Raw genomic sequence first — 25744 nt, 5'->3', positions numbered from 1 at the left:
TTTTGTTTGTGAAAATGAAAATTTGTCCTCCATTCTATTTATATTATAAATAGAGTCTATCAATTTTTTCATAGTGACGATGAATTTTTGCTTCTCTAAGTCCAATTTTCTTGTTAATATAAAGGAAAAATGATTCGTTGAAGAGTTAAAAATAGGTGGTGCGTCAATTTAAAAACAATCTTAAACAAAAATCAAGAAAAATAGAAAATATCAATCGAAAATTTTACTTCACATAATCGTATACATACAACTCAATGTTTAATCAACATAAATGAGTCAATCATAGGCAATCTATTCAAATTTGTGATATAAGTTAAGAAGTCTAATAATTTTAGCTATAGTTTGATCCTATCTTGGATTTAAAAGACTTATATTTTCTCTATATGATCCATTTCTAATTAAATCTATCAATTTAGTATTGTTTTATTGTGCCAATTAAGTGTGGCTAGTTTAATAATGTAATTTGCGACACACTCAAAGGATTATTATCAATATTTTGTTGATAGAAATTAACAATATTTGTTTGTTTTAAGAATACAAATGTAAATCGTTCCAGCTTGTATTTGTGCTGACGGGCTACATAACACATACCTATGTGAGGAAAAAATGATTATTTACCTATCTACCTTCCTTCCTATAGAGTACCTATGGTGAAAAGAAATAAGAAAATTAACCAATCTTGATAAGTTAACATATTCATAAATAATTATCTTTTCAAAAGGTACAAAAAAGCTATATGAAAGAAAGTAAGTAAGTAAAACCGAAATATTGTAAAGTCATTCGAGATTGTATATATGTATATTATTTCCTAGTAAATCTAACTGGTTGTATATTGAAAAAAAAAAGTTATTCATTTCAAAACAGAGTGCTTCGTAAATGTACAATGAATATATTATACATACATTACTTAAAAGTGTTGGGTTTCGATCTGAGAATCAAATGCCTGTCTGAAATCCTTATGATTTTAAAATGGACCAAACCAATTCGGTCCACGAAGGACGTTTGGTCCTGACTTTTACACTCAAAGGGACAATATACGAATTGTTGATGAAGTCTTGTGTATTTAAAATATTAAAAAATCGTTAAAAAGACATAATTGGGTCGACTACTTGAAAACTAATAAATTTCTTTCTGAGGTTTTGAGATTGGGGTTTAGACAAAAATATCGGATTAAATTAGTCTAGAAAAATTATTAAGGGCCAACCAAAAACATAATTCGTTCTTGGACTGAGTCTCAACACTATATACCTGTACACAAGTGGTAGGAATGTATTTAAAACAGGCTATAATGAATTGCTATGGGAAAAGTTACTTACAGCGTATCTACGTCAAAAAAAAAAAAAAAAATACAATTTATATTATAAGAAAATCCTCATATTTGTGAGCTAACCATCACCCCAAATAAAAAAATTTTGTTTCTTATTTTGGTATTGTGCTCAGACAATGAAGTCAGTATTGACATTTTGGTAATAAATGCTAATTTTTCTACAAAAAAAATGTATTTTAAACTATTGTATTTTAATTTGGAATTGATATTTTCAGAATTTCTTGTAACTTTTTAAAAAACTCAAAAACCTGATTATTTGTATAATTTCCTTGTAATTTAGTCAGTATTGTGCTCAAAGTAATTATTTCTATGAAATTACACATAAATTGTTCATAAGCTTCATACAAAGTAACAAAAAAGTTAAGTGTTCATCAAAATTGAAGAATTTTATAGAAAAAGTAACGCCGGAATTATCAGTTAATAGTTAAAACAATATAAAATTATTGACATGTAAAAAGAAAAGAAAAAATGTCTAAATTATAAATAAAAAAAGATTGTTTTTATCAAATTTAGAGTATTTAAAAAAAATGAAGCTAAAAATTCATAATTTTAAATATTTCAGATTTATGTGTTTTTTGGTTTACTTGTTTTTATCTATTTTTATTAATGAAATAATATGTAAATTTGATTTTAGGATAAACGGGGAAAAAATCTAAATTTCAAAAAAAAAAAAAATTGTTGCGTGTAACATAAATTGTCAAATTTGGGATTCATAAAAATAAGCAAAAAAATTATGTCAAAAAAGCAAACCCTCTCCCCCTCACACACAAAAAAAACCGCTATGTAGCCACCTCTGAGGACGTCCCATTATATAATTTTGCCGCAACTTACAAATCTATTCAAGCGTCGCTGCCCCAGCCTCACCTTAAGCTACTTACATACGTTCTACAGTTTATTAAACCAAATCTGCACTCATGTATCACTAAAAAAGATATTTTATCATTTATTATTTAAAATTTACATAATGAAATCGTTCATTTTCAGTTCGACTCAAAGGTACAATAAGAACAAAAAAATATGTCTATAGAATCTTTTGATGGACGACTTTTTATGCTTATGTGATTGAGGGTTTAAAAAAATAGAATCTTAGATTCACATCATTGAGTTCAAAACGAAAAAAATGAAAGAAGAAAATAAACATCTTAATTGAAAAAAGGAAGAGTGTGTTGTATAACTTGTTTCTTTCAAAGTTAAAAATACAGTAGAGGAGATCATTTAATCTATTATTTTGACTTGCAACCATGTCTTATCATAATGTATTACACATACAAGGTCTGTCTGATAACTTGTCAGCTGTTGTTAACCAATGAAATTAGGGGTGGATTTCGGAGGTGTTCGATAAAATGACTGTTGTAAAAAGATTGCAGACAAAATCGTTAATATCGTTGCGTGGTTAATTCGTGGTGTAGACGATCATTGTGTGACAAAACTGTTGAGGGTAATATCATTACTAAATTATTTTAAGCAATTTCATTATGATTAATTTCATTACAAGACAATTTAACATTATGCAATTTCATTGCGAATATATTATATTTGAGCAAACAAATTATTGAGTAATATATTCCACTGTAGCCACTTTTTTTAGTCTTATGAACCCTTTTTAATATCTAAAAATCCACCCAAGCCCTCAAGTTGTATAGATTAAGTGCTGGTACCCCTAGCAGCTTTAACTTTACTGAGTTTTTAAGCATCATAGAATCCTTCTAATATTCCAAAATACAGCTTGGTGCTCGGGTAGCGCAGGTGAACTTCTTGGCCCTAAGGCAGGTGAAATTCTTGTACCGGAGTGCAAGAAATAAATTAAAAAATTGTTTTTTTTTAATATATGAAATGGATTTGGACTTGGAGCACAGCTGTTCAACTGGTATTTTGGATAATATAAGGGGTCCTTGATGCCAAAGGAAACGTCGGTAGAAGAATTTAACCTTCCTTTGGACCCAGAAGTTCATCTGTACCGTGCACAACAGCGAGACAATATTATCTTATAGCATACTAGAAGGGGCTATTGATGCTTAGGAATGCGACGACGGTGTAGATTAAGCAGCCTGGGGCACTAACACTTCACCTATACAATTCCTGAGCTGGAAGAATTTTTGAACATTAGGAGGGGTCTATGATGCTCAGGGATGGAGGTGTGATAGAATTTTTTGATCATTCAATAGTTTGATTGGACCATCACATCAAATATTATTAATGAAATTGCACATTATAATATTGGTTTTCAATGAAATTGGACGAGATAATATTGATTATATTTTTATCATTTTTTTTAAATTTTATAATCTGATTACAATACACAGCAGATACAGTAGAATCTCTACATACGAATCTTTTTAATGTATATCTAGCTTTTCAATGTGCCATTACATTCAGTTAATATATTAGCATTATAAGTCAAAACTGCATTTTAATCTGAATGGCTGCAATCATAACAATGTGGATATTTTTTTACATTGATATGCATATGCACCTATGTAGAGATTCCACATTATTTTAGATACCAACAATTTTGGAAATTTGTAGTTTATTAATCAATAAATAGGTAGTTCACCTTTCAATTAGCTTTGTGTGCCGCCATTTTGAATCATTTTAAAGGGGTGTAATACATTTCCTATTCAATAATTATCTTCCAATAACAACAAATTATAATATTCGCTTTGCATCCTATCGTAATTATTATATTTTCAATATTGTATGATTGCTTAAAGCTATTACTTTTTCATACCTAGATAGAATGTATGTACAAACTCAATATAATTTGTACAATCATTCTGAGGAAGAATAAAAAATTGAATTAAACTTCTTCCAACCTCCTTTGTTTTCTTATTATTATTTAGTGTATAGTATATAAATAGGGTTGGAATTTTTGCAGAGTACGAGGAGAAGGCGGAAGCGAGACGTTTGTTAACATCAACTGGCTGTTATATCATTTTGGTAAAAGAAAATGAATTACATCTATAAAGAGGAGAATTATCTACATTTAAATGTAGGAGAAATATTAAATAAATAAAATCCTTTTTCCAAAAGGTAATACAATAGCTTTTATAAATTAGAAAATTTATCATTTTGTTCCATAATGATAGTACATATTCAAAGTTTTATAATTTAGTTTTGAAAATTCTATCAGATAGGTAACGCCTTCTTTGTCCATACACGGTGTTTGCTAACCTTGATTGTATCTCTTTAAATAACTTTTCATTGAGATATTTTAGAGAGATAATTATTGGATACTAAAAGATGCAACATTTAATAGAAACATATTTTATTTGAAAGTAATGCATATTTAGTTGATTGAATGATTAGTTATTGGCAATTTTACAAAGTTCTTAAAAATGTAGCATTTTTCCTTGATAAATCCAGTTCCAAATACTTGATTTGTTCAAACTGCAACAATTTAGAATTCTTACATGACAGCAAATCTGATGACACCACTTTAAGCTATCTAACATTATTATTATTTGAGCTATTTGCGTTTAAATAATTTTGCAAATTTCAAATATTAAATATGAATTGAACACATAATATTTTGTATATTAGAAATTGAAGCAATTAACTGATTTTCATAAATAGTACCAATGAAAATTCAAAAGCTACATTGCTATTAATTTACTTTTTTTTTTAAAAGGTCTTTATTTATATTCCACATAATGCACATACAAAATTAAAACAATATGAATTTTAGTTGCCCAACCTGTATATATAAATTATCATATATTCTATTTTAAATTTATTAAAGGTTTGTAGAAATTATTTTCAGAGATAAATGTGAACTCCATAAGACGCTATTACAAATTGATCAGAAAAGAGAAAGGGTACAAGTACCAACAGTTTTTTTTTTTTTCTAAAACGTAATCTGTTAGGTTTTTTTGGGGGGGGATGTTTTTACAAAAACCCCATTCTTAGATATTTGAAAATATAGCCTTGTATTCTTTATTTGAGTGAGATGTTATCACAACAATGATTTGGCAAAGAATGAACAGAAAAGACAATTTTCAAAACGGTTAAAAAAATACTTTTTGCCTAACTTTAATAATAATTACCAAATGTGTACAACGTAAAATTAACTCAGTACCATCCAACCTCATATATTTACATAAATTTCAAGACCAGAATTATCACTCAAAAGTTCATTTTTCGTCTGTTAAAAACTGAAATATGGGTTCCTACTATGTCAGTATGTTAAAAACATGGATGACGCCACTACAAATATTTCAAAATTGGATTAAGTAGTTCTACCATATGATTCTTTTTCAAAGTAGTTATTCAGCGATTTTTTTATTATAAATACTTTGCTTATCATTGATTTAAATACTATTAGTTTATTCACTTTTCATAAAGTTTTTTTTGATAGATTTAGAATTGAAGTATAAGATATTTATTGTTTTCTTAAAGATCCCGGCTACATCGCTGCCCAGGAAATTAATAATCTTCATGAGTTATGTATTATTTCTCCATTAATATTCTGTTTTCAAATTATTGTTGCCGATGTGTTTGGTTTATTTCGACTTCCGGATCTCCCTGGTTGATCTGAGGAATACTTGAATATATCTGAGGTTAACTATAGTCTTATATCTATTCAGTGGCCTAATTTTATCATGCCTTATTAAGTGGCAAAAGTCATAATTTCAAGATAAGTTATTTAGCATTAATAAATATGCGTTGTTATGTTATGTTTGTTATGACTATTTTTTCAAATTTGATGTGCCATCTAGTGTTGAAATAGACCAAATCAACAAATACTCATGAATAATGTGACGATTGCCGGTGATAAAAAGTTTTAATTTTTTGCCAAGAAAAATTGAAATTACTCCGTCTATAGACAACCAGCTAAAGTAATTTTGGCATCATTGCCTTTTCAACTAAAATAAAATAATAGCTATTATATAAAAAATACAAAAGTATGATTTTTGTTAACATACATATACATATTATGGGATTTTACTAACTGGATGCTACGTTATCACATCCTTGTATACAAAGGGCGCAACTACCTATTCTCTGAGTGGCATATAAACTTATAGTAAGACCATACCCACTTTTTTGTTTAGTATTCAAATAATGACGAAACTGATCATTTTATATTTTTTTATACCTTAGGTTTCTACAAATCAATGTTTCTTCAAGTATGAATTAGAAGTTAAAAGTCATGTATCTGATCAATGATTCATAATTGATTTATATGACAAGTAATGAGAGATTCACATAATTTGACAGAACTTTTTTTTTTAGATTTGAAGTAGTATTAAATGTGTACACTGTACATTGAGTTAATAATATTTGTCACTTAACATTTGTTTAAAAAATCAATGTACAAGCTATTCAAGCCCTTTTTTCAACTTGTATATATGAAGTTTTTTCATTGAAAAATGTATGAATGATTTTAGCACTTTAGACAGAGATCCCACTGAAATACCAAGTCGCATTAACGAGTATTATCTATTTATACCTCAAACGGGAACACCATTGATCCAAGGCCGTATATTTTAACATCGTTGATCCCCAAGACTATTTACTTCTATGATACGTCATTTTATTCTACGTAGAATATTGGCTGGAATACGTTTAATTCCTTACAAATATCGCCTTGGCGAGCAGCATATCCAATATCTCATTGCAGATTTTGTTTGGCATCTCAAAATTGCGATGATGGGAAACTATTTTTTTGTAAACACAGAACAATAATAGCTGAGTAATAATTATTCAATAAACTTTTGTATTTAGATTTATTAATAAAGCAAAGTTTATCCGTATAAATGTATGTTGGAATGAGAAACAGTCTTTTTTGATGCAAGAAATAACATTGTAGTCTTATTAATGAAATCTCGTAGGCGTTTTGAGTATAGCATCGAGCGTGTGTAGCAAGTAGTGCTCTAGAGAGTAAAGTACTCCCTGGCTCATCAGTGAAAATGACCTATAATATTTTTTTCCTTCAGCAGTAACTATTCTTCTTTAATTTTTGGAGAGAGAACATCTAGAGGGTGCGATATCTATTTCACAACCAACCCGATTTGAAAAAAAGGGAACTATCCTAGACTAATCATACGATTTTAATAAAATCCAATACAAAATGAAAGCTGAATTAAAAATGAAAAAAAATATTATCCAATATAATCGCCTCTGGCGTAAATAAAGGTATCGAGGGCAGGTCTTGATGACATTCATCTTTAGCAAATTTCAGAAATCTTCCCATATCCTGGACATAAGCTCGGATTTTGTGGAGCAAGAGGATATGTTGGTGTGTGACTGAACTGCACCCCTCACAAAGAAGTCCATGAGCTTGTACAACAAACACTGGGTCCAACAGGGTCAGAAAAAAAATCTGATAACCAAGGTCAAAATTTTCTTTGTAGTGTGGATAGAACAGAGTCTTTTTGCTCTTCAGACTTTTCCAGTTCCTTTCTGACTCTCTTGATAAAGGACCTGTCCAGCCTTAATAAATTTCCTATCTTATAATAGTCTCGTCCAGCGCAGATTGCAACAAGGACACTTTACCTTTTCCATGACTGTTGAATAAATATTAGGTCAATCGATGCCATTTTTTTATCTCACGCCGAACATTTCTGATTATATGCCAAAAGAGCCAAAGTATCCTTGCTGGGCATGCACACAAAGTTTGTTGTTAAAAAACGGTCCCACGCTGTACGTATTATTGACTAACAACGAACGAATGTGCTCATGATTTTTTAAGTAGTTATCTTTTAAAATTTTGGGAATGTTTGTCTGTTCGTTGACGCCTTATAAATCTGGGCAATGCCGGTAATACCGCTAGTCATACATATAAAAAAAGCCCATTTAAATATTTGGACAATAACTAAATTTACACTCTGTTTATGCACATTGTATATAAAATGAATATCGGAGACTTTAATGAGGAATTGTGTACTAATTTTTTTAATAAATAGATATATATGTAGAAAAAGACATGTGAGTAATCATAGCAAAGTGTATAGGGCCTGTAAACGCATTTTACATAGGTTTGACTTGGCTATAATAAATCCAAATGTACATAAACCGTCCAAAATAAAGATAAATATTTATGGTAAACATGAAAGATGTAATAGAATTTGTACTCTGCAAATTCTATTTACTTTACTGATGCAAAGATATGTACATACATTAATCTTAAAGCCATTTATTTAGCTATTTTATTTGTTAGACAGGTTAAATATATAAATATAAAAATACGATATTCACTTGCAACTTTTGAAGGGTCTTATTAAATGAATTTCAAATATACACTAAGAACATATATTGTTTAAATATTGAGACTTGCAATCCTAAAAAAAAAGACACTACTCCTCATATTTTATCCGGTACGTCATTAGTAGTAGACAACATTCGTGAAAGACTCGTATGTACATATCTACAGGGTAAGTCATAAGTATTCAGATGATTCGAAATGGTAAACATTCTTAAATTCGATTTTCAGTAGAGCAACGAGAAAAGTAGAACAATGTCTCATTGTCCTTTATGGAACCTTCTTAATTTTTGGTATCGTTTGTCGTTGAGTCCTTGGGTCGATTTTTGGTTGAGTATCTGATAAATAGGTAAAGTAGAACTATGAAATCATACTCCACAAAATCCACGAACAATGATATGTACAATAGAGAAGGGTTCATGAGGGAAATAATCCATACTTTTACTTTTCCCGTTACTACACCAAAAATTTACCTACCTATTAGCTCAAAAAGCGAGGGAAAAAATATTGAACATATAATATTTATTTTTATAAAAATTGCAATTTTACAAATAATCTTTTTTGAAAACAGAAGCAACAAAAATTGACAAAAAAAATGTTTTATTTTCGACAAATTTGAAAAGAAGACTTTAATTATGGGGGTGTAGAGCCCACTACTCCCACACACACTGTAGTGTGAGGACATGCTGATCTAAAATATATTTGATCAAAACTCCTTCAGCAACCTCAAACCTGCATACTTTGATGTATTTTACTCAATATAATCGCATTTACCTTTAATGACACCATTCAATATCTTATCGTTAGCATTACAGTTGGCTCGAACAAGTTGGTCAATGTAAGCTTGGCCTTAGCTTTAAGCTTATTGAGGTTACTATGGTAGCACCTACCAGCTTTCTTCTATAAAATGGACTATAAGAATTGTTAGAAATGACCTACAGATGTATCCATAGCAGGTGCCCTTTTGTTGTTTCGGTAAATCTTCATTCTTGTCCCTTTTAATACATTTGTAGCAAGGAAATGTGGCACCTTCTTCTTCAAAGCCACCCTGTATGTTGTTCAACTATTTTTCATATCTTATTTATTAGTATATATTTTATCGGTATATACCTAAATACATAGATAGATGTATTCAATATTCGTAAAATAAGATTTATGTATACTTATAATTCTATGAAGTATAAAAACACAAAAACAAATATTATAGATCACGAGATATAAAAACATAAATTTTCAAATTCACCTTAGATTCCCCATAAATTAAGAAAACCTTTTTTAATAGACAACGCACCAAGGAGGATGACCCGTCTTTCCTTTTAGGAATTTCCAAAGAGGCCTGAATCACCCATTTAAAAATGACTTGTTTAACTGACTCATTAAATGTTATTTATATACACTATAACAATTGCAAGAGTACTAATGATGTTTCTAACTTCTACAACTAGATACATATCTAAAAATGAGTCCATAATTAGATCGACATTCCTCGTATCCGTGATGCAATTTCTTTTCTTTCTTCCTTCCATATTAGGGTGCATCAAACGCCCATATATTCTTGAATTTTCCTATCTTATTATCAAATGTGACAAATAATGATTGAAAAAAGTATGAACAAATTCAATAAAATCAGTGGTATAATCAGAGAATAACACAAATATAAACATTCTAAGGGTGTAACCAGTATTGCCAAACTAAGTAGGTGACGGGAAAAGACAAATTCTGCTGTATTCAATATAGAATATAACTCCCTAAGAAATCGTCAGTCTTACTCTTTGTTTTTTATAAGCATACTCACACGTACTTACTCAACATTGGTGACATTTGAGGGAGTAGGTAAGAGTGTCTTTTATAAATCATGAGACGTTTGATTCACCCTAATATATTTGTATCGAACCATAATGAACCATGTTTCAAAGTCATTTATAAATATTTATTTAAGTAAAAATCTGAATTGTAATGATTATAATATAGGGAGCTCATCCAATTTTCTTTGTTGTATAGAAGATAGATAAATAAATGTCTCTTTGACTTCATTTCTTTCTCTTGCTCTCTTTCTATTGCTAACAACAGACATTAGTGCTACGTAGGACTTGGTAACAAATTCGTAATTTTTTATTATAGTATACCTATTCCAGTTTATCTTTGTCTCCTACAGAGTCGTGCAAATGTTTTGAGACTAAAATGAACGAATTAAGCAATGATGTATAATTTTGTATACGTGAAATATCCAAAACAGTTTTAATAATGTTGTTTATAGTAAGGATAATTAATCTTGAATATGACCACCGTAGGGAGCAACAACGGTTTCCAGGCGGTGGGATAATTTTTGATTTAGATGTGGGCCTCTGACATGATAGTTCACTTTTTAAGGCCTAAGTATTTGGGTGTTGGATTCTGCAGGTTTTGGACTCTACTTGCCAGCAAATACTCTAATCCAGGGGATTCAACTCTGGGAATTGGAAATGATAAAACTTTACTCAAAAAATAGGAATTGAATAGATAGTTCACTGTTCAATCATCTCTTATGTGAGGAAGTGTACTTTTTGAGTTTTTAGAGGCATATCACAAGTCTTTTTGATGCACCTTCACAAGGTGGACATTGAGACATTGTTCTTCATGGAGAGATCCTTCTACTCTTTAAAGACTTTGACTACAACATTTTTTTTTGGACGACCACTCCTACGAACTTCTCCAAGATTATCCCCCTATCCATACGCTCCTAGTCACGGTAGCCTTATTTGGCCGCAATAACTGCTTTTGGGGGCATTGCAGTGGCAGGCAAGGTTGCAAGTTTTGACCTTTGTGTTCTTTTGACCTGATAATAAAATTGATTTTTTTAAATTTACCACCAACAAAAATATTAGGCATCAGACTCTCTGTAAAAGGAAATAAGAGTCATATTGTTTTGATTCAATGTTGAGTTATTAATTTCTAAAACCGTCTCAAAAATTTTGCACAAACCAGTATTTATTTTGTGTCATTGTGAAAAATTATTTTTTGGAGTTAACTAATCCCAATAGAACCATTTTTAACATCATTAAACTATTGGAAAACACGTGAATATTTATGATTTCATTTTTGAGATCTTTGTCAATGGGAATCCCAAGAAACCTTCTCAATTCATTACCACCCAGAACAAAACAGAAATCCCACAGACGTCTCTGTAAGAGCATGTGACTTACCCTTACTCCTATAACGACATTAAGTATCATATTTGATAGGTGGAGTTACGAATCTTCGCAGTTTGACAGTTTATTATTTTTCATCAAACAATTTTAGTTTGACTACATACACTTAACAATAAGTTTTTCTAATTTGTGCTTCGAAAAAGTTGGCAAGAAGCACAATAAAATTCAATATCAAATATTTGGAGGAGGAGTTATGCAATGTTGGGACAATGGTTATGAATAAAATTATATTCAATAGATATTTTGAATAACAAATGTACATACTTGTCAACATGATGAAGTGTTGTTATAATGCTGTATGAGTAATTTCCACCCTGAGCAACAAATATACACCACCCAACCTATCGTCATAATATCAAAGAATTATTATTTGAACAAAACATCAAGTCTAAAGGACAACTTGAGTTTTTAAATGTCTATATTAATAAAGCAAAGTTTCTCTGGCTGTATAAATGCTAGAAAAAAATCACGTGGTACACTGTTCCCTGCTGTATATCATAAACCTATTTTGATCGAATGATGTAGCTGTATTAATGAAATATTTTAGGTGTGTGTATGTAGCGTCGTACTTTTATACATGGTGCATTGTATACGAGTATGGTGATCCCTAGATGATTTGAATAAAATATAAGCACTGGTATGTAATAAGGAATTAACTCTCGCGTCTGGTTTGTATTTAGCTGACGAGGATCACTAATTTGTTTTGCTTTTGTTAAAGAGATTAAAGTACTCATCAGTCATCCCATCACATGAACATTTTTTTGTCTAATATTTATTATTATTCTTCTATTCTTGAGGAGAGACACGTCAAGTCAATTGATATAAGTATTGAGTAGTTACGTGTGAGTGTGCTCATGAAAAACGGAGAGTAACATGGAAGATTTTTGAAGAGTTATCTTGTACACTATTTTAGAAAAATTTGTCTTTTAGCCAATGCCTAATTACTCAGAGCAATGCTGGGTACTACCGTTAGTATTTATGTCTACTGTTTTTGTTAGTGTGCATTTCATATCTTAGAAATGCTTGACTACTTGATCTAAGAAATAACAATGAACGTGTGAAGCTAAACTCAGCGCGTCAAATTAAAAAAGAAAAGAAAAAGGGAGTAAATGCCTAGGATTGTAAATTCCAAGTATTTTTTAGCGTACCAGGTTTGTCGTTGCTGTTGGCCACTTAAACACTGTTCTATATTTACCAAAGCTGTTATCATTATTTTGCAATTCTTCAGAAAAGAACATCTCAGTATAAAATGTAATCACAATTGTGTGTGATCATGAATGACGGAGTGTAATAGTGATGATTCGTTGGAGATTTATGGATGAAAGTACCTGTCAGACTAAAACGAGAATGAAGGATGGGCAAAGGAATAATTCTTGCCTACATCCTTGTATTATAAGGAGTGTGGTTTGTGTTAAATGCCCTTCATCTCATAGATGCCTGCAAGTTACCAGCATTGCCATGTAATTGTTGTTGTTTTTTACATGCAAAAATGTATAGGATTTACAACCCTATATCTATACCATTTAGGCAAAGTTTGTCTGTATGTTTTTATGTTTGTTGACGCATAATGACTCCATGCTATATCAGAACTCCCTCTAGTATCATATATGTTAAAAGATGCAGGTATAGAGTGTTTGTCTTTGTAAAAAAAATAAGGCCTCCAAATTAAGATCTTCAAATTTTGTGGTGGGTCATTTCATAAAGTGAGACTTCAAAATCTAAGGTTTTGCATATAAAAAACATTTTTTTTTCTTTAAGGCTATGTAGATTGCAAAAATTAGATGAAGATTAAAGATACATAACTCACAAAAGTCCTAAAGCCATAAAATTGTGTCATTCCATTTACATAAGTATAAATGTACAAATGTATAAACATATATAACTGAGGTCAATCAAATAATATCAAGTATCCTCCGTATGGTAAATGAATTATTTATATATTTTACATCTAGTCCATGAGATGCATTTTGATTTTTTTTATTAAGGAGTATGTATCATTTTAGCAAAAAAGTCAAACTTGCCTTCTTTTTCCAAATATACAGAGTAACCTTCTAAAGTGGAATCATTTTGTATTAATAGAGCAATTTATATATGTATGTCTGAATGTATAAAAAAGTCACAGGGGGCACTGAAAAAAGTGCTTCCTGATGTACAGGATATACTAATACAGTATAACGGTGAAAAATGAGTATAATATTCATGGAACACTGTATAAAATGAATTTTGAAAAAAAAGTATTTTATATAATATTTGAACAACGCGCTCGGGAGAAATGTTTGTAGGTTCGTGTATACTTAATTATTGCAACTCTACCTGAGCAATTAAAGGCCCAATAAAAAAAATGAATGTGACTTTAAATGAGGGTTAGAAACGAGCTAAAGGGTTCTATATAGGAGGATTCGCCTGGAATTTCTCCGCCTTGTAACACTTTTTCTATGTGAGGTTTTCGTCTTGTAACGTATTTCCCTTGTGACAATTTTCCTTCTATTATTTTGCTATGCACGCCTTTGCTTTGATACTTTTTTGCCTTGGATAATAATTGAAAGAATATAATTATTGCCGTTATATTCCTGTTTTGAGAAATTAGATGATTAAACAAGCCAGACAATCACAATTATTCAAACCTTAATACGTAGGTTTCAATGCATTTGGAAGGAACCACGGAATTACTACTGCTACGGTTCGTCGCGAAGAATTATTGGCATTCATATGCCGTCTAATTCTTCTCCGAAATCCCATGAAGATATTTTGAAATATATAAAATTAATCATTGACACCATAAATACATACACAGGGACGCAAAAGTATCAAATAACCCTGTTGGTTCTTCAAATGAAACAATTATTCTTGGCTTATGTATTACGCTGACTCCGATAAATACGATAACATGTATACATTATTTTCTGTAAGGACTTATGTTTACATCTCTTATGTTTGTTTTTTTCTTTCTTGGCCTTTACTCGGCCTTCATATATTGTCAGATTTTAAACAAAAAATGTTTGTTTAAGTGTTGATGACTATAACAATCCTAAATATATAAATTATTATTTACCTTAGTTTGATTTTTTTTTAAACAATAGAATAAAACTGTTAAAAACTAACAAATCTTAACAAAAAGAATATTTATTTATCCAATAAATAAAGACTTATATTTCAGCCATTGTCCACAGCTTCATTACCCTCCATAATATAAAATAACTTACACTTAAATGAAAAATTTCATGAGAATGGAAATATGATTATTTCACAAATGATAAAAAATAATAATTTAATGAAGAAAAATGATTTGAAACAATTATAAATCTAAATTCAGGATTCGAGTAATTTAGCGCAAAAAGTATCCAACACAATACGGTAATCAATAATAAGGTTTTCACTCGTATATATGCCATCCATCTAATATTAATCAAAATCTTAGATGGAATAAGAGATCTTATACTCATAAGATAATAAATATAATTATTGTTATTTCAATGTTACTTTACTTTAGTCAGACTCTCTTTATTTGAAGGAACTTAGTAAGACGGCGGAAAGATGGAAGTGCCAGATAATAATCTCCGGCACATGTTGTTAAATTATTGCCTCCAAAGATATATAACATCCTAAGAAGAAGATTCTATTGATGTCTTAGGATAGTCAGCATACGAATGTCATGATTTGCTTAAGTTCCAATGCATATCCCATGTTTCAAAATAACTCTAATTTTTTCAGGAAAGGGGAAGACCTGAATCATTGACTATCATGGACGATGCCCCCAACTTGATTTATAGCTCAACAATCCTCGATGTAAGTAGAGATTTCAAATATCTACATGGCTTTTTTTTTAAATATAGACGGTGGATGAATTCCGATCATTCTCAAAACGAACCGTAGTAGTAGTAATTCCGTGATTACTTCCTAAAGCTTTAAATAAATTTCCTTTATGTGGGGATATTTTGAAACACTAAGGGATAACATTTGTAGTCAGTTAACATCAAAGTAGACTAAAACTAATTTTCCGTATTCCATTTTTATTATTCGACAAATTATCTATAATTTATATCGACAAAATAACCCGGCTTAATCCTTTGAAGGCACCGCTCAATGTACGTAAATTAGCAAAAATTATCGGTACTATGAAATAATTAGTAATTGGAAGTGTTTTTTGAAGGACCAAATTTTTCATAAGTCAAAGGAAGGTTTTAAACTATAAATGATATTCTTGAAAATTTCAGAATTTTTTTTAAATTTTTTTATTCAAGATTGTTTTTATGTTTAGTCATCACATTTGCATCAATTTGTAGATGTACTCCTATGTTGAACATTACTTGACGTACATGTTTATTTTGTATTTTGCATTGAATTACAAATAATGGTTCTCTTTTAAAGCAATAGAGAAAAGTGCAAAAAAATAACCATTGTAAAATATGTGTTAATAAAAGAGGGGAAAATCAACTTTAAATATTTCAATTCTTTGACCATAAAAATCCCCAACAAACTACTTATTCACTACTACTCCTTACTTAACTTCACTGACCATTATTTTACTCTACTCATCAAAGGGCGGAAAATAAAACAAAATCATCACTGGATTTACAATATAATATTTTTTGCATATATTTTCATAATTTATTTGCAAAAAAAAAAATGAGAACAATTTATTCACTCCTAAAACGAAGGAGCACAAGGGAGCTTATTCTTCTGCGTGGTATGGGGTACCTTTGAATAATGATCCTACGCATAATTCTGATTTCAATTGAAATTATGGAAATTATGTTGTTATTTTAGGTTAGCACTGTGAAAAAATCAATTATTTGGAATGGGCAATATATTACCCCCAAACCATTTTTCGACCTTCTCTCTCAATTTTGGACATTTTGATATTTCGCAAAGTAGTTATAGTTTCTTTTCCGGACAAGCTATTGATTATAAGCAGAAACCCGGTTAGGTATGTGATGCAGAGGCCTTAAATGAACAAAATAAAAAAATCTTTTACGATTTCTGAAGAACTTGAGATCTACAAAAACGTGAACATCCTGAAGACTACGATACGACTGGAGGGCACGCATCAAAATCTTCTGTCTACATTGACTTTTAAAAGGCTACTTTGGTTGCAGATATAAAATAGGCGCAAGCTATCTTACTTTAAGTATCTTTCTTTCAGGAGTCAAGTAAAAAATATAACTGCTCAATATATTGGATGATTATGGTTGTATTTGTCATAGGGGACGGTAAAATGGACATTAAATCGCAGATACATCCACATCTTCCCTCCTCGGGCCTGTATGACCTACGCAAACCATCTTTGTACACCTTACAATGTTTGGTCTATTGAGTTGTGATAGGAACACTGGATGTATCAGGATACCTACCGGATAATCCTAATTGTTATGTCTGCAGCTCAGAAAGAACTGCTTACTTAAAACCTGTTTACTTCACTCTTGGAGAGCATGTAAACAAATCCTTCCGAGGCTCAATAAACAGCAAGGACTTTTTCACACTAACTTCCAATCACAAAATATGTAAATTATCACGCAATGATCGTGAAAATTCAATTCCATATGTACGCCATAAAGGCATCCGGCTCCAAGCTTGATGGGTGCATCATAGATATTTTTAAAAACTATATTGGATTTCAATACAGTTAGGCTTAAGTCTTGAATATATTAAATTTTAAGAATTTTTGAATTAAAGATTGTAAAGCTTTCTTCTTCTCCTGATTGTAACTCCATTGGCTTTGCCCTGTATGCTATGACAGCTGCACAGACTGACTGCTCGAATGTTCCACGAGAAGTTTTAGATACCAGCTGTACTAGCGCTAAGAGGTGAGAGAGTAAAAAGTACAAAAGGAGGAGATTATCAGTTAATTCCTAATATTTTAATATGTATTCTGTGAATAGTAAATCTCATATTTTGTATCTCATATTGCACAGCAGTTATGGGTCAATTTTGATGTGACTTTCATTTTTTCACATCCTTTACACGTTTTAAGTTTCTATTTAGAGCTTAATTGATCCCTGTTTAACAGTTTTCGTTATGAAATAGGGATAAAACATTAAAATTCTTATGATTTAAAAATTGTAAATTTTAATTATGTACCCTGTATAGGTATATTTCTTTGACTGGCTCAACACATGCCCATATACAAAGGGGGGGCTGGACGGACAAGGCTTCCCCAAAAATTAATTGATGTCCTTAAAAAATTCAAACTTTTATTTGTAGTAAATTACCCACGGTAAAAGTTATTAAAAAAATAATATTTTCTATATTATTTAAAAACTTTATTTTTACTTCTTTGTTTCCAAGAACACCTATGACCTCTCAACTCAAAAGCAAGCTGGAATGATCAAAATTGAGTTTGGATTGCATTTTGACTCTTGTCCAAACTATTTGCAATTTAAATCAACAAAATCATCCATATTGAACTATTTTGGTTGGTCGCAAATTGAACTTACAGTAGCCAAAATGAATCATCACGATAAAAGAATAAAACAATTGATGGATTTTCTATGAAAGGGATAATATTGGGGCAATATTATCAAATCTTAAATCAAATCAAATATATTAAAAATTACTAAGCATCTCAACTCATTCCACCAATTTGAATACAATGCTTTTAATTGATTCGAATGATAAATGAAATAATTATTGGGCTGTATGTAATTTTTGACATCTCCAAAGAGTTAATACAAATAATTTGTTGTTAGAAATTGATGATTATTCGTATAAGAATACAAATGTGATCCAACCACAATTTTGACATAAGTAATTCTAGATTGCTTTTATGTTGACGAGAAACATTCTCTCATGATGTATTAATTTCCTCTATTATAGTGCATATTTATGGTCTGGAATTGTTCGTTTACAATCAAAGTAATGCTTAGAATTTCTCTCTCAAGTATTTTTTCTCTCTTATATTTTAATCTAGTGAAAATATAATTGTGTACACTCTTTACCTGGATCAAATATCAACGGATTTCCATTTCTTTGACATTATGGGGCATATACCCACAGTATAAGTATGTATCTTTTACATACTTTAATATCAGAAGATAAATCTGGGACTTAATTGTACTTATTTACAATGATGAACCAAATCTAGAATTATTTAATACAATATAAATCTTGTTAAATGATCTGTTCCTTTTTAAATACAGGAATGTAACTAGTATTGGACCGATCTGAAAACAGTAAGAAGACTAGAGTCCTATCAGTCCAGACCTTATTAATTTGTCAGTCCTAGAATTGGACCACCTTATCGGTCTTTTATGGTAACTACAAGAGCTGTAATAACGTAGTTACTGACTACGTCATTTCAGCCGTTTGCATACCCTCTTTCAATTTTACGAAATACCTAAAGCTTAAAGTAGGAGTTGTGTGGCTAGAACGTAAAATACTCAGGTAGTATACGTGTCCTAGCAATGAATCAAGAAAGTAAAAGGATAGTTAGGACCATTGGACCAACTAATAGATCCTCCAAATCGATCCAACACTTGTATTGAGCGTTTTTACTGACGTCCCAAATTGCATCATAATTGAAGACAACGTTATTTTGAGGGCTCATAGTATTTTTATTACATAAAATGAATATAAATCTTGATGTAGCTTCATTAGTTGGCTATAAAATAATGTAGATGCTTAACCCTTGTCTTGAATACAAAAACTTTCGTCTCCTTGAATGAGGTTATACTGAACAGCTGAAATGACTTAGTTAATAACGACGTCATTTCTGCTGTTGAAGTTTTATCATAACCTTTTTTAAAGTTCGCGATTCCTTGGAGCTACTAATTGGTCCGTAGGACTGTTAAGTTGTAAAAATGATCGTAACAATAAAAAAAATTGATTAGGAAATCAGTCTTAGGACCTATCCAACACTAAATGTAACTAATAAAACTAGTACGTCAATAGAGCGTTTTCAAATGGCATGAGACTTGTTAATGTTGACCATTTTTGAGAACATAAACAACCAACTTTTATAGCAACACATGGCCTTAGTCAATGAATTAATTATAACTATGCAAAGAATAACATACTTTTCTCTCATTATCCAACTTTTTAGTTCTTAATCGATCGGGGAAAAAATTTGTACAAATTTAGATATTTTCATAGAGATTTTCATTACGTACTACTTGAGTTATATTCAAATATCACTGTTTATCAGTGGCATTAAGAAGTATTTATGGCAGGTCTTAAGTTTTTTATTTAGTCTTAATGTCATTTAATTAAGTTATATCAAGATTGCCGAAGGTCTTCTAGGGATTTTGCGAATTTTGAATGAAATGTGTTTCCTATAGGATGAAAAATAAGGTCTTTAGACCTTCATAAGTAAATAATATAAATCAATTTGAAATTTTATAAACTAAGGAATCAGAGGGGAACAAGAGCCTTCCATTTTTTTAATAGACAATCATTATAAAAAGTTGTATGAGTATGTTTTTTGAATATATGACGTCATTTTTATGAAATTGACTTCACTTTTGAACTTTTCCTAATTTCCCTGTTTGATATTATACCAAAAGTACCTTTATTGGTTTGAAGTGTATATTTTTGAAAAACGAGTATACAATAAACATTAGGTAATCCAAAAGGCCACTTAATAATTGACCCTTGAACATATAAGGATTTTCCAAGAAATGTTTTGATGTATTTTTTTGAAAAAAAAACATACCAAAAATTTGATCATGTTAAAAATCAAAGAATAAGCCATTCCATTAGCAACCAATTTAGCAGTTCTATCCGTCCCGGTCTCAGTTCAGCTTTATGGGTCTTGGTTTTTTAACAGCCACTTAAAACAAGGTGTGTTGCTAGAAAATTCGGTACCAGGAAATGATATTAGATACATAGTAAAGTTTGGGAAACCATTGCTTCAGAAATATTTTAGTTATCATATCGTAGGGCCCGACAAACTTAGAGGTGAACCTGGATCTATAATCTACTCACTTTAAGAACTGGAAACGCTTGAACCGCAGGAGCCCTAAGGGTACAACCTTGAATAATATAAATTTAATTATATTAAATAAAGATAACTTTTTAAGTCTGATGAGGATGATAAAGAAAATATATAATTCAGTATATAATTGTTCTTATTTTTTTTTTTTTTTAGATTAACCCTACACCTATTTTGATCATAAAAATACAACAATTCTCCTGAAACTTAAATCAATGTCACAAAAAAATTAGGCTCAAAAGGTTTGTAAACATTTAGATGGTCATGTTTTAGACAATAGGATTTACCAAAGTAATTAGACTTTACAAAGTTATATATAATGGAAATTAGGTTATAATTAATCATTATTGTATGAAAACTATACACAAATATTGAATGTCAAACGTAATTGATTTTTGAAAAGGAAGAGAGATCAGAATTTTTTTTTTTTTTTTCATCATTCATACAAGAATGATGAACAAACATTAATTTAACACTAACAATCTAAAAGCAATTTATGACTGAGATATTTAACAATTATTTATATTTACAATATACATACATATACTTATAGGCAGAAAGGTAGAATACAAGTAGGTAAATTCATGCCTTCATGTTCGTACATAGATGAAATGAGAAATATACATATATATTTATTGCTTATCGCATTAATTTTTCTTGTAATTAAGAATATAGCTAATTATTTTTGAGTCGAGGTTCGTACCTATGGGTGGAAGTGCCTATGTTCTTATATACATATACAACTATCGTACTTAAATTGTAAATTATAATTATTGTCACAAAAGAGGTTTGCAAAAAAAAATTGCGAGGCCCTTATGTACGTTCGTCCCCCTTTATTTATGGAAATGGGTCTCACTCACTCATTCTCTAGTATGCGTCTGATCCCTAATATTTATGATCAAGTCACGTTTCTATGCAAACGAAAATTGAAAAATGTACGGGGTTGACTGTGTCTACATACACATGAATATTAGACTGTTACAGAATTCCAGTCACATTGCTTTGTTTTTTTTAATTAAAGGGAGACATTTTCTCATTATTTGACTCAATTTAAGCTAATGTAGATAAATAGTATGTCTTTTAGATGTTGAGTTTGGCAAAGTGCATTCTAGGTAATTATTTTGGCATTGTGGGATATGAAAATGAGATTTGAGCAATTTTGAACAATTCATATTACATTTATTTATGGAATGATTATTAAAATTTAAAGTTGAGTAATAGCTTTGATTTAAAATGTACAATTGTTATTTTATGACAAAACTAAATACAAAAAGTGTCTATACAACTTAAATATAATAAAAGTTAGTTTTCCTTTACGTTATAATGGGGGTTATTTAGAAAAGTTTACTACGTTTGTCGACCGATTATTATAATAATTGTTATTTTATGACAAAAATGGCTCAAACAAGCGTTCAACCAATAAAATACCCATAAAATATAGATTTTCTTACGTTATTATATGGGCTATTTAGAGAAATTTACTAAAATTTGAAAGTGAATCAAAACACTAATTCAAAGTAGATAGTTGTTATTTTATAACAAAACGGAATAAGGTAAGTACTCTCACGCAAAAATGCACATAAAGTTCTGTTGTCAATCTGCCTTTTACTCGATTTTGAATTGGAATAATCGGCCAACAATGGAAGGAAATATGAGAATGCTGAACTGTGGTTCTCATATCTTACAATGCAAAAATCTATTTGTCTATCTACGCTTACAATGACCAAAATTATAAGATAATTATGTTTTCCATTTAGAATTCCATTGTGACTGCAATTATGAAGCAGTCTAATGTGTATATATATATAAAGTAGAGACAGGCCTACAAATAATGGTTGAGGTTCATTATTGGTGATTGAAATCGTAATTTCATTATAATAACTAAATAGAAGTATATGTATTCCTATCGTAGTAGGTAATTTACTGATTTCATTTGATGAACTTCATTAAGGGAGTCATGTCATGAAATTTATATTCATGAATGGTTATACCATCTCATCAAAGCCACTACTAAAAGAAATGGATGATGCATACTAGTGTTGAGTCTAAGACCTTTGTAAGACCAAACTCGGTGAAATTACAGTCCGGACTAGTCTTCTAGTAAAATTCTGTCTACACAAACAATAGTTGATAATGATAGGTGCAACAAAGAAATGATATTTTTTTACGGCAGGAAATTTTGGTTCACGATTTCCATTTCGCTCTAGAAAAATTCATTTAAGACCAAAAATTAATTATCGAACCGATTCTCAACACTAATGCACAAGTATATAATATCACAAAGCACGACCAAATCCCACTTACATAATAATTAACTAAATATGTTTTTATTGGTTAATAGTCAATTTTTCTACTATTTAAATATACTCCTCATTAGTGAAATAAATGTTGATTGGTTGAACTCTATGTAGTCCATGTTAGACTGTAAAAACTTCCTCCTATTAAAGTAGTCGTGATGAATTGTCTAATTACCATATAATTTGGATCCTTTGTTTTGTTGGGAGATGAAATCAAAATAACATCGTGAACGGTATCCCCACAACATTCCCAATTCCTGTTTTTTTTTGTCAGCTATTTATTTTGTCTACTATAGGACTGTTTCATGTCCGGCACGATGTCAAAAGGATTTTAAATGATAATTATGACTGAAAACATTATGAAACGTGAAAAACCTAAGTTAGAAGCAAAGTTCATATCAGAAAAAAATGATGCCACGAAGTAATTTGAATTTGTGTACAGAAATTCCACTTTCTCTTAGGGTTTAAAATTTGAGATCCTGTTAAGTTTTGACTGAATAGAGGGCGCCCTAGTGGTTATTATTGTACATCCAACAGTCCTTATAGTTAGTATTGTTTCCTTTAATATGTTGAATGCCAACAAAATCTTACTATGTAATGTGCCTTATTTTAATTGGGAAATTATCCAATCGTTGGTAACTATGTAACTAATCATATATTGATTAGTAGATCATCTCCTACTTGTGCTCTAAAAATGCATTATTCCCTTGTATTGAAGATAATGTATGATTTCATTCTGCCATTAAGATTTACCGTGGTTTTATACATGTGCCAAATTCCCAGGAAATATTTTTTTTTTCTTTGAAATCTTATGTTTAACTAATTCATTTTATAAGCTTCATTTAATTATATATCGTTCAATAAATTGAACGTTAAATACATTTTAAACGAAGACTAACACGGTTTAAAGCTTTTACGATTTATGGAATGTAAATGATGCAGTATATATACTGATAATAAATTATGCCTAACGAAGTATCATTTTTTTTTAAAGATGAAACTTTACAATAAATAATGCAACTTTATAAGTTCCTAGTCCCTTTTTAACCCCATACATACAGTGAAATGCATCTATTGATAAATAAAAGTGTATAATATAATACAAGTTTGATGTTCTATATTTATTTTTGAAACAGTATGAGATGTGACATTTTCGATTTTTCATATTTTTATAAAAGCATTGATCTCGTTATTTCCTGGAATTCTGAAAGTAAAAAAAAATGTTTTCCTCGATCTTCAATTCAACTTCCTGGGAATTGAGAAACCCTAATAAAAAGTGCATAGCCCAATAATAGTAGAAACCCAGCTGATTTCAGAACAACCCGAGGAAAGGTTGAGAAATGTAATGAAAGTTGGAATATGATATGAATCTGCTTAATACATTCGTATGTCTCTGTTATCCCACTAACATGAACATTTACTATGTATACGAACATGGAGACCCAAAACTAGCTGACTTAATATCGAAAAATGTGTTGTGTTTTTTTGGATCAAGAAAAGACAGCTCAAAATCACTTTGTGATATGATAAAATACTATATCTATCTATATTCTATATTCGCCATGTCCTCCTTCAAAATCAATAACAGCCTGGACACGCTGGTGAACAGATTGACATCTCTTGGTAATGAATGCTGTGGCAATGGTGTACCACGATGTCACTTCTCCAAGACGCCACAAACTGCAAAGGCCATAGGGTTGAGATCTGGACCGGAGGAGGGCCAAATGAAGGCAAGTCAAAAGCCAGGGATATTATTGATGTAGAATTATAGGTTTTTCTAGGGTGTATATGATTATAAGGGCTACTTGATTTTGTAGGTAGTGTAGATAGAAATGCACCCTTCTTGAAAAGAACGCCGGTACGGAGGAGATTACACACGTGTTGTCTTATTTGTTGTTGTTCCGAAATTTTTACACATGGGTTAAAAAAACTAGTTTAATTCTGTTTCAGCTGTCCTTTGGTTACTTAATGCAATTTTGTAAATATAAATAATATAATATCACAATTAAAGCTACCCTAAGTTTTGGGTCTCTCTATTTAGTCAACTGTTGATTTGCTTCCTCTTCTTCCCTATGAGTGCTCTAAGCGTTGATGTGACGAGCTCTACTTACTTCATTTGAAGCACTCAACATATCCCTACAAAAAGTATATTATAACAGTTTGGGAGAGACTTATCAATATATAACATCAAGTCTATTTTTATCTTTCTGTAGGAAGGGTTGAGAGATCCAAAGAAGATGAATTTGTGATCTACATGTGTGGAGTGTCAACTTAAACAAAAATCAAGAAAAAATGAAAATCCCAATTAATTTTTTTAATTGACATATACCCAATACATAAAGTCCAATACTTCATAGATATATTTTGGTAAATTATAGCCTTGTTCACTAAGTTAAGCTACCCAAAAATAGCTATGGTTTGGAATCTTAACTCGATTCAAGACACTTAGGGTGACCCCGATATGACTCATTTCTAACATAATCTATCAATTTCTCATTCTTTTATTGTAACAATTAATTTTCGCTACTTAAATTGTAATTTGTGGGGTATCCAAAAGAGTTCATAAGAAAAATAATTTGTTTTTAGTTATTTGTCGAATAATACAGATAAAATCCACTCTCGTAATGAAAAAAAAATCCTTCTATCTTATTTTTGTGTTGATGGGTATGATACATAATATTTCCTGTAAAAGGGAAGAAATTGGAGATGGAAGTACGTCATATCGAATATTACCCTGGTAATTTTATGAAAGCACATTTTCTGTACAACCTATTATTTATTTGACGTAAAATCTACCAATATATT

This window comes from Lepeophtheirus salmonis, chromosome 1 (genome assembly GCF_016086655.4).
Source record: "Lepeophtheirus salmonis chromosome 1, UVic_Lsal_1.4, whole genome shotgun sequence".
NCBI lineage: Eukaryota > Metazoa > Arthropoda > Copepoda > Siphonostomatoida > Caligidae > Lepeophtheirus > Lepeophtheirus salmonis.
The sequence above is the reverse complement of the archived record's forward strand: the minus strand, read 5'-3'. Positions refer to the sequence as shown.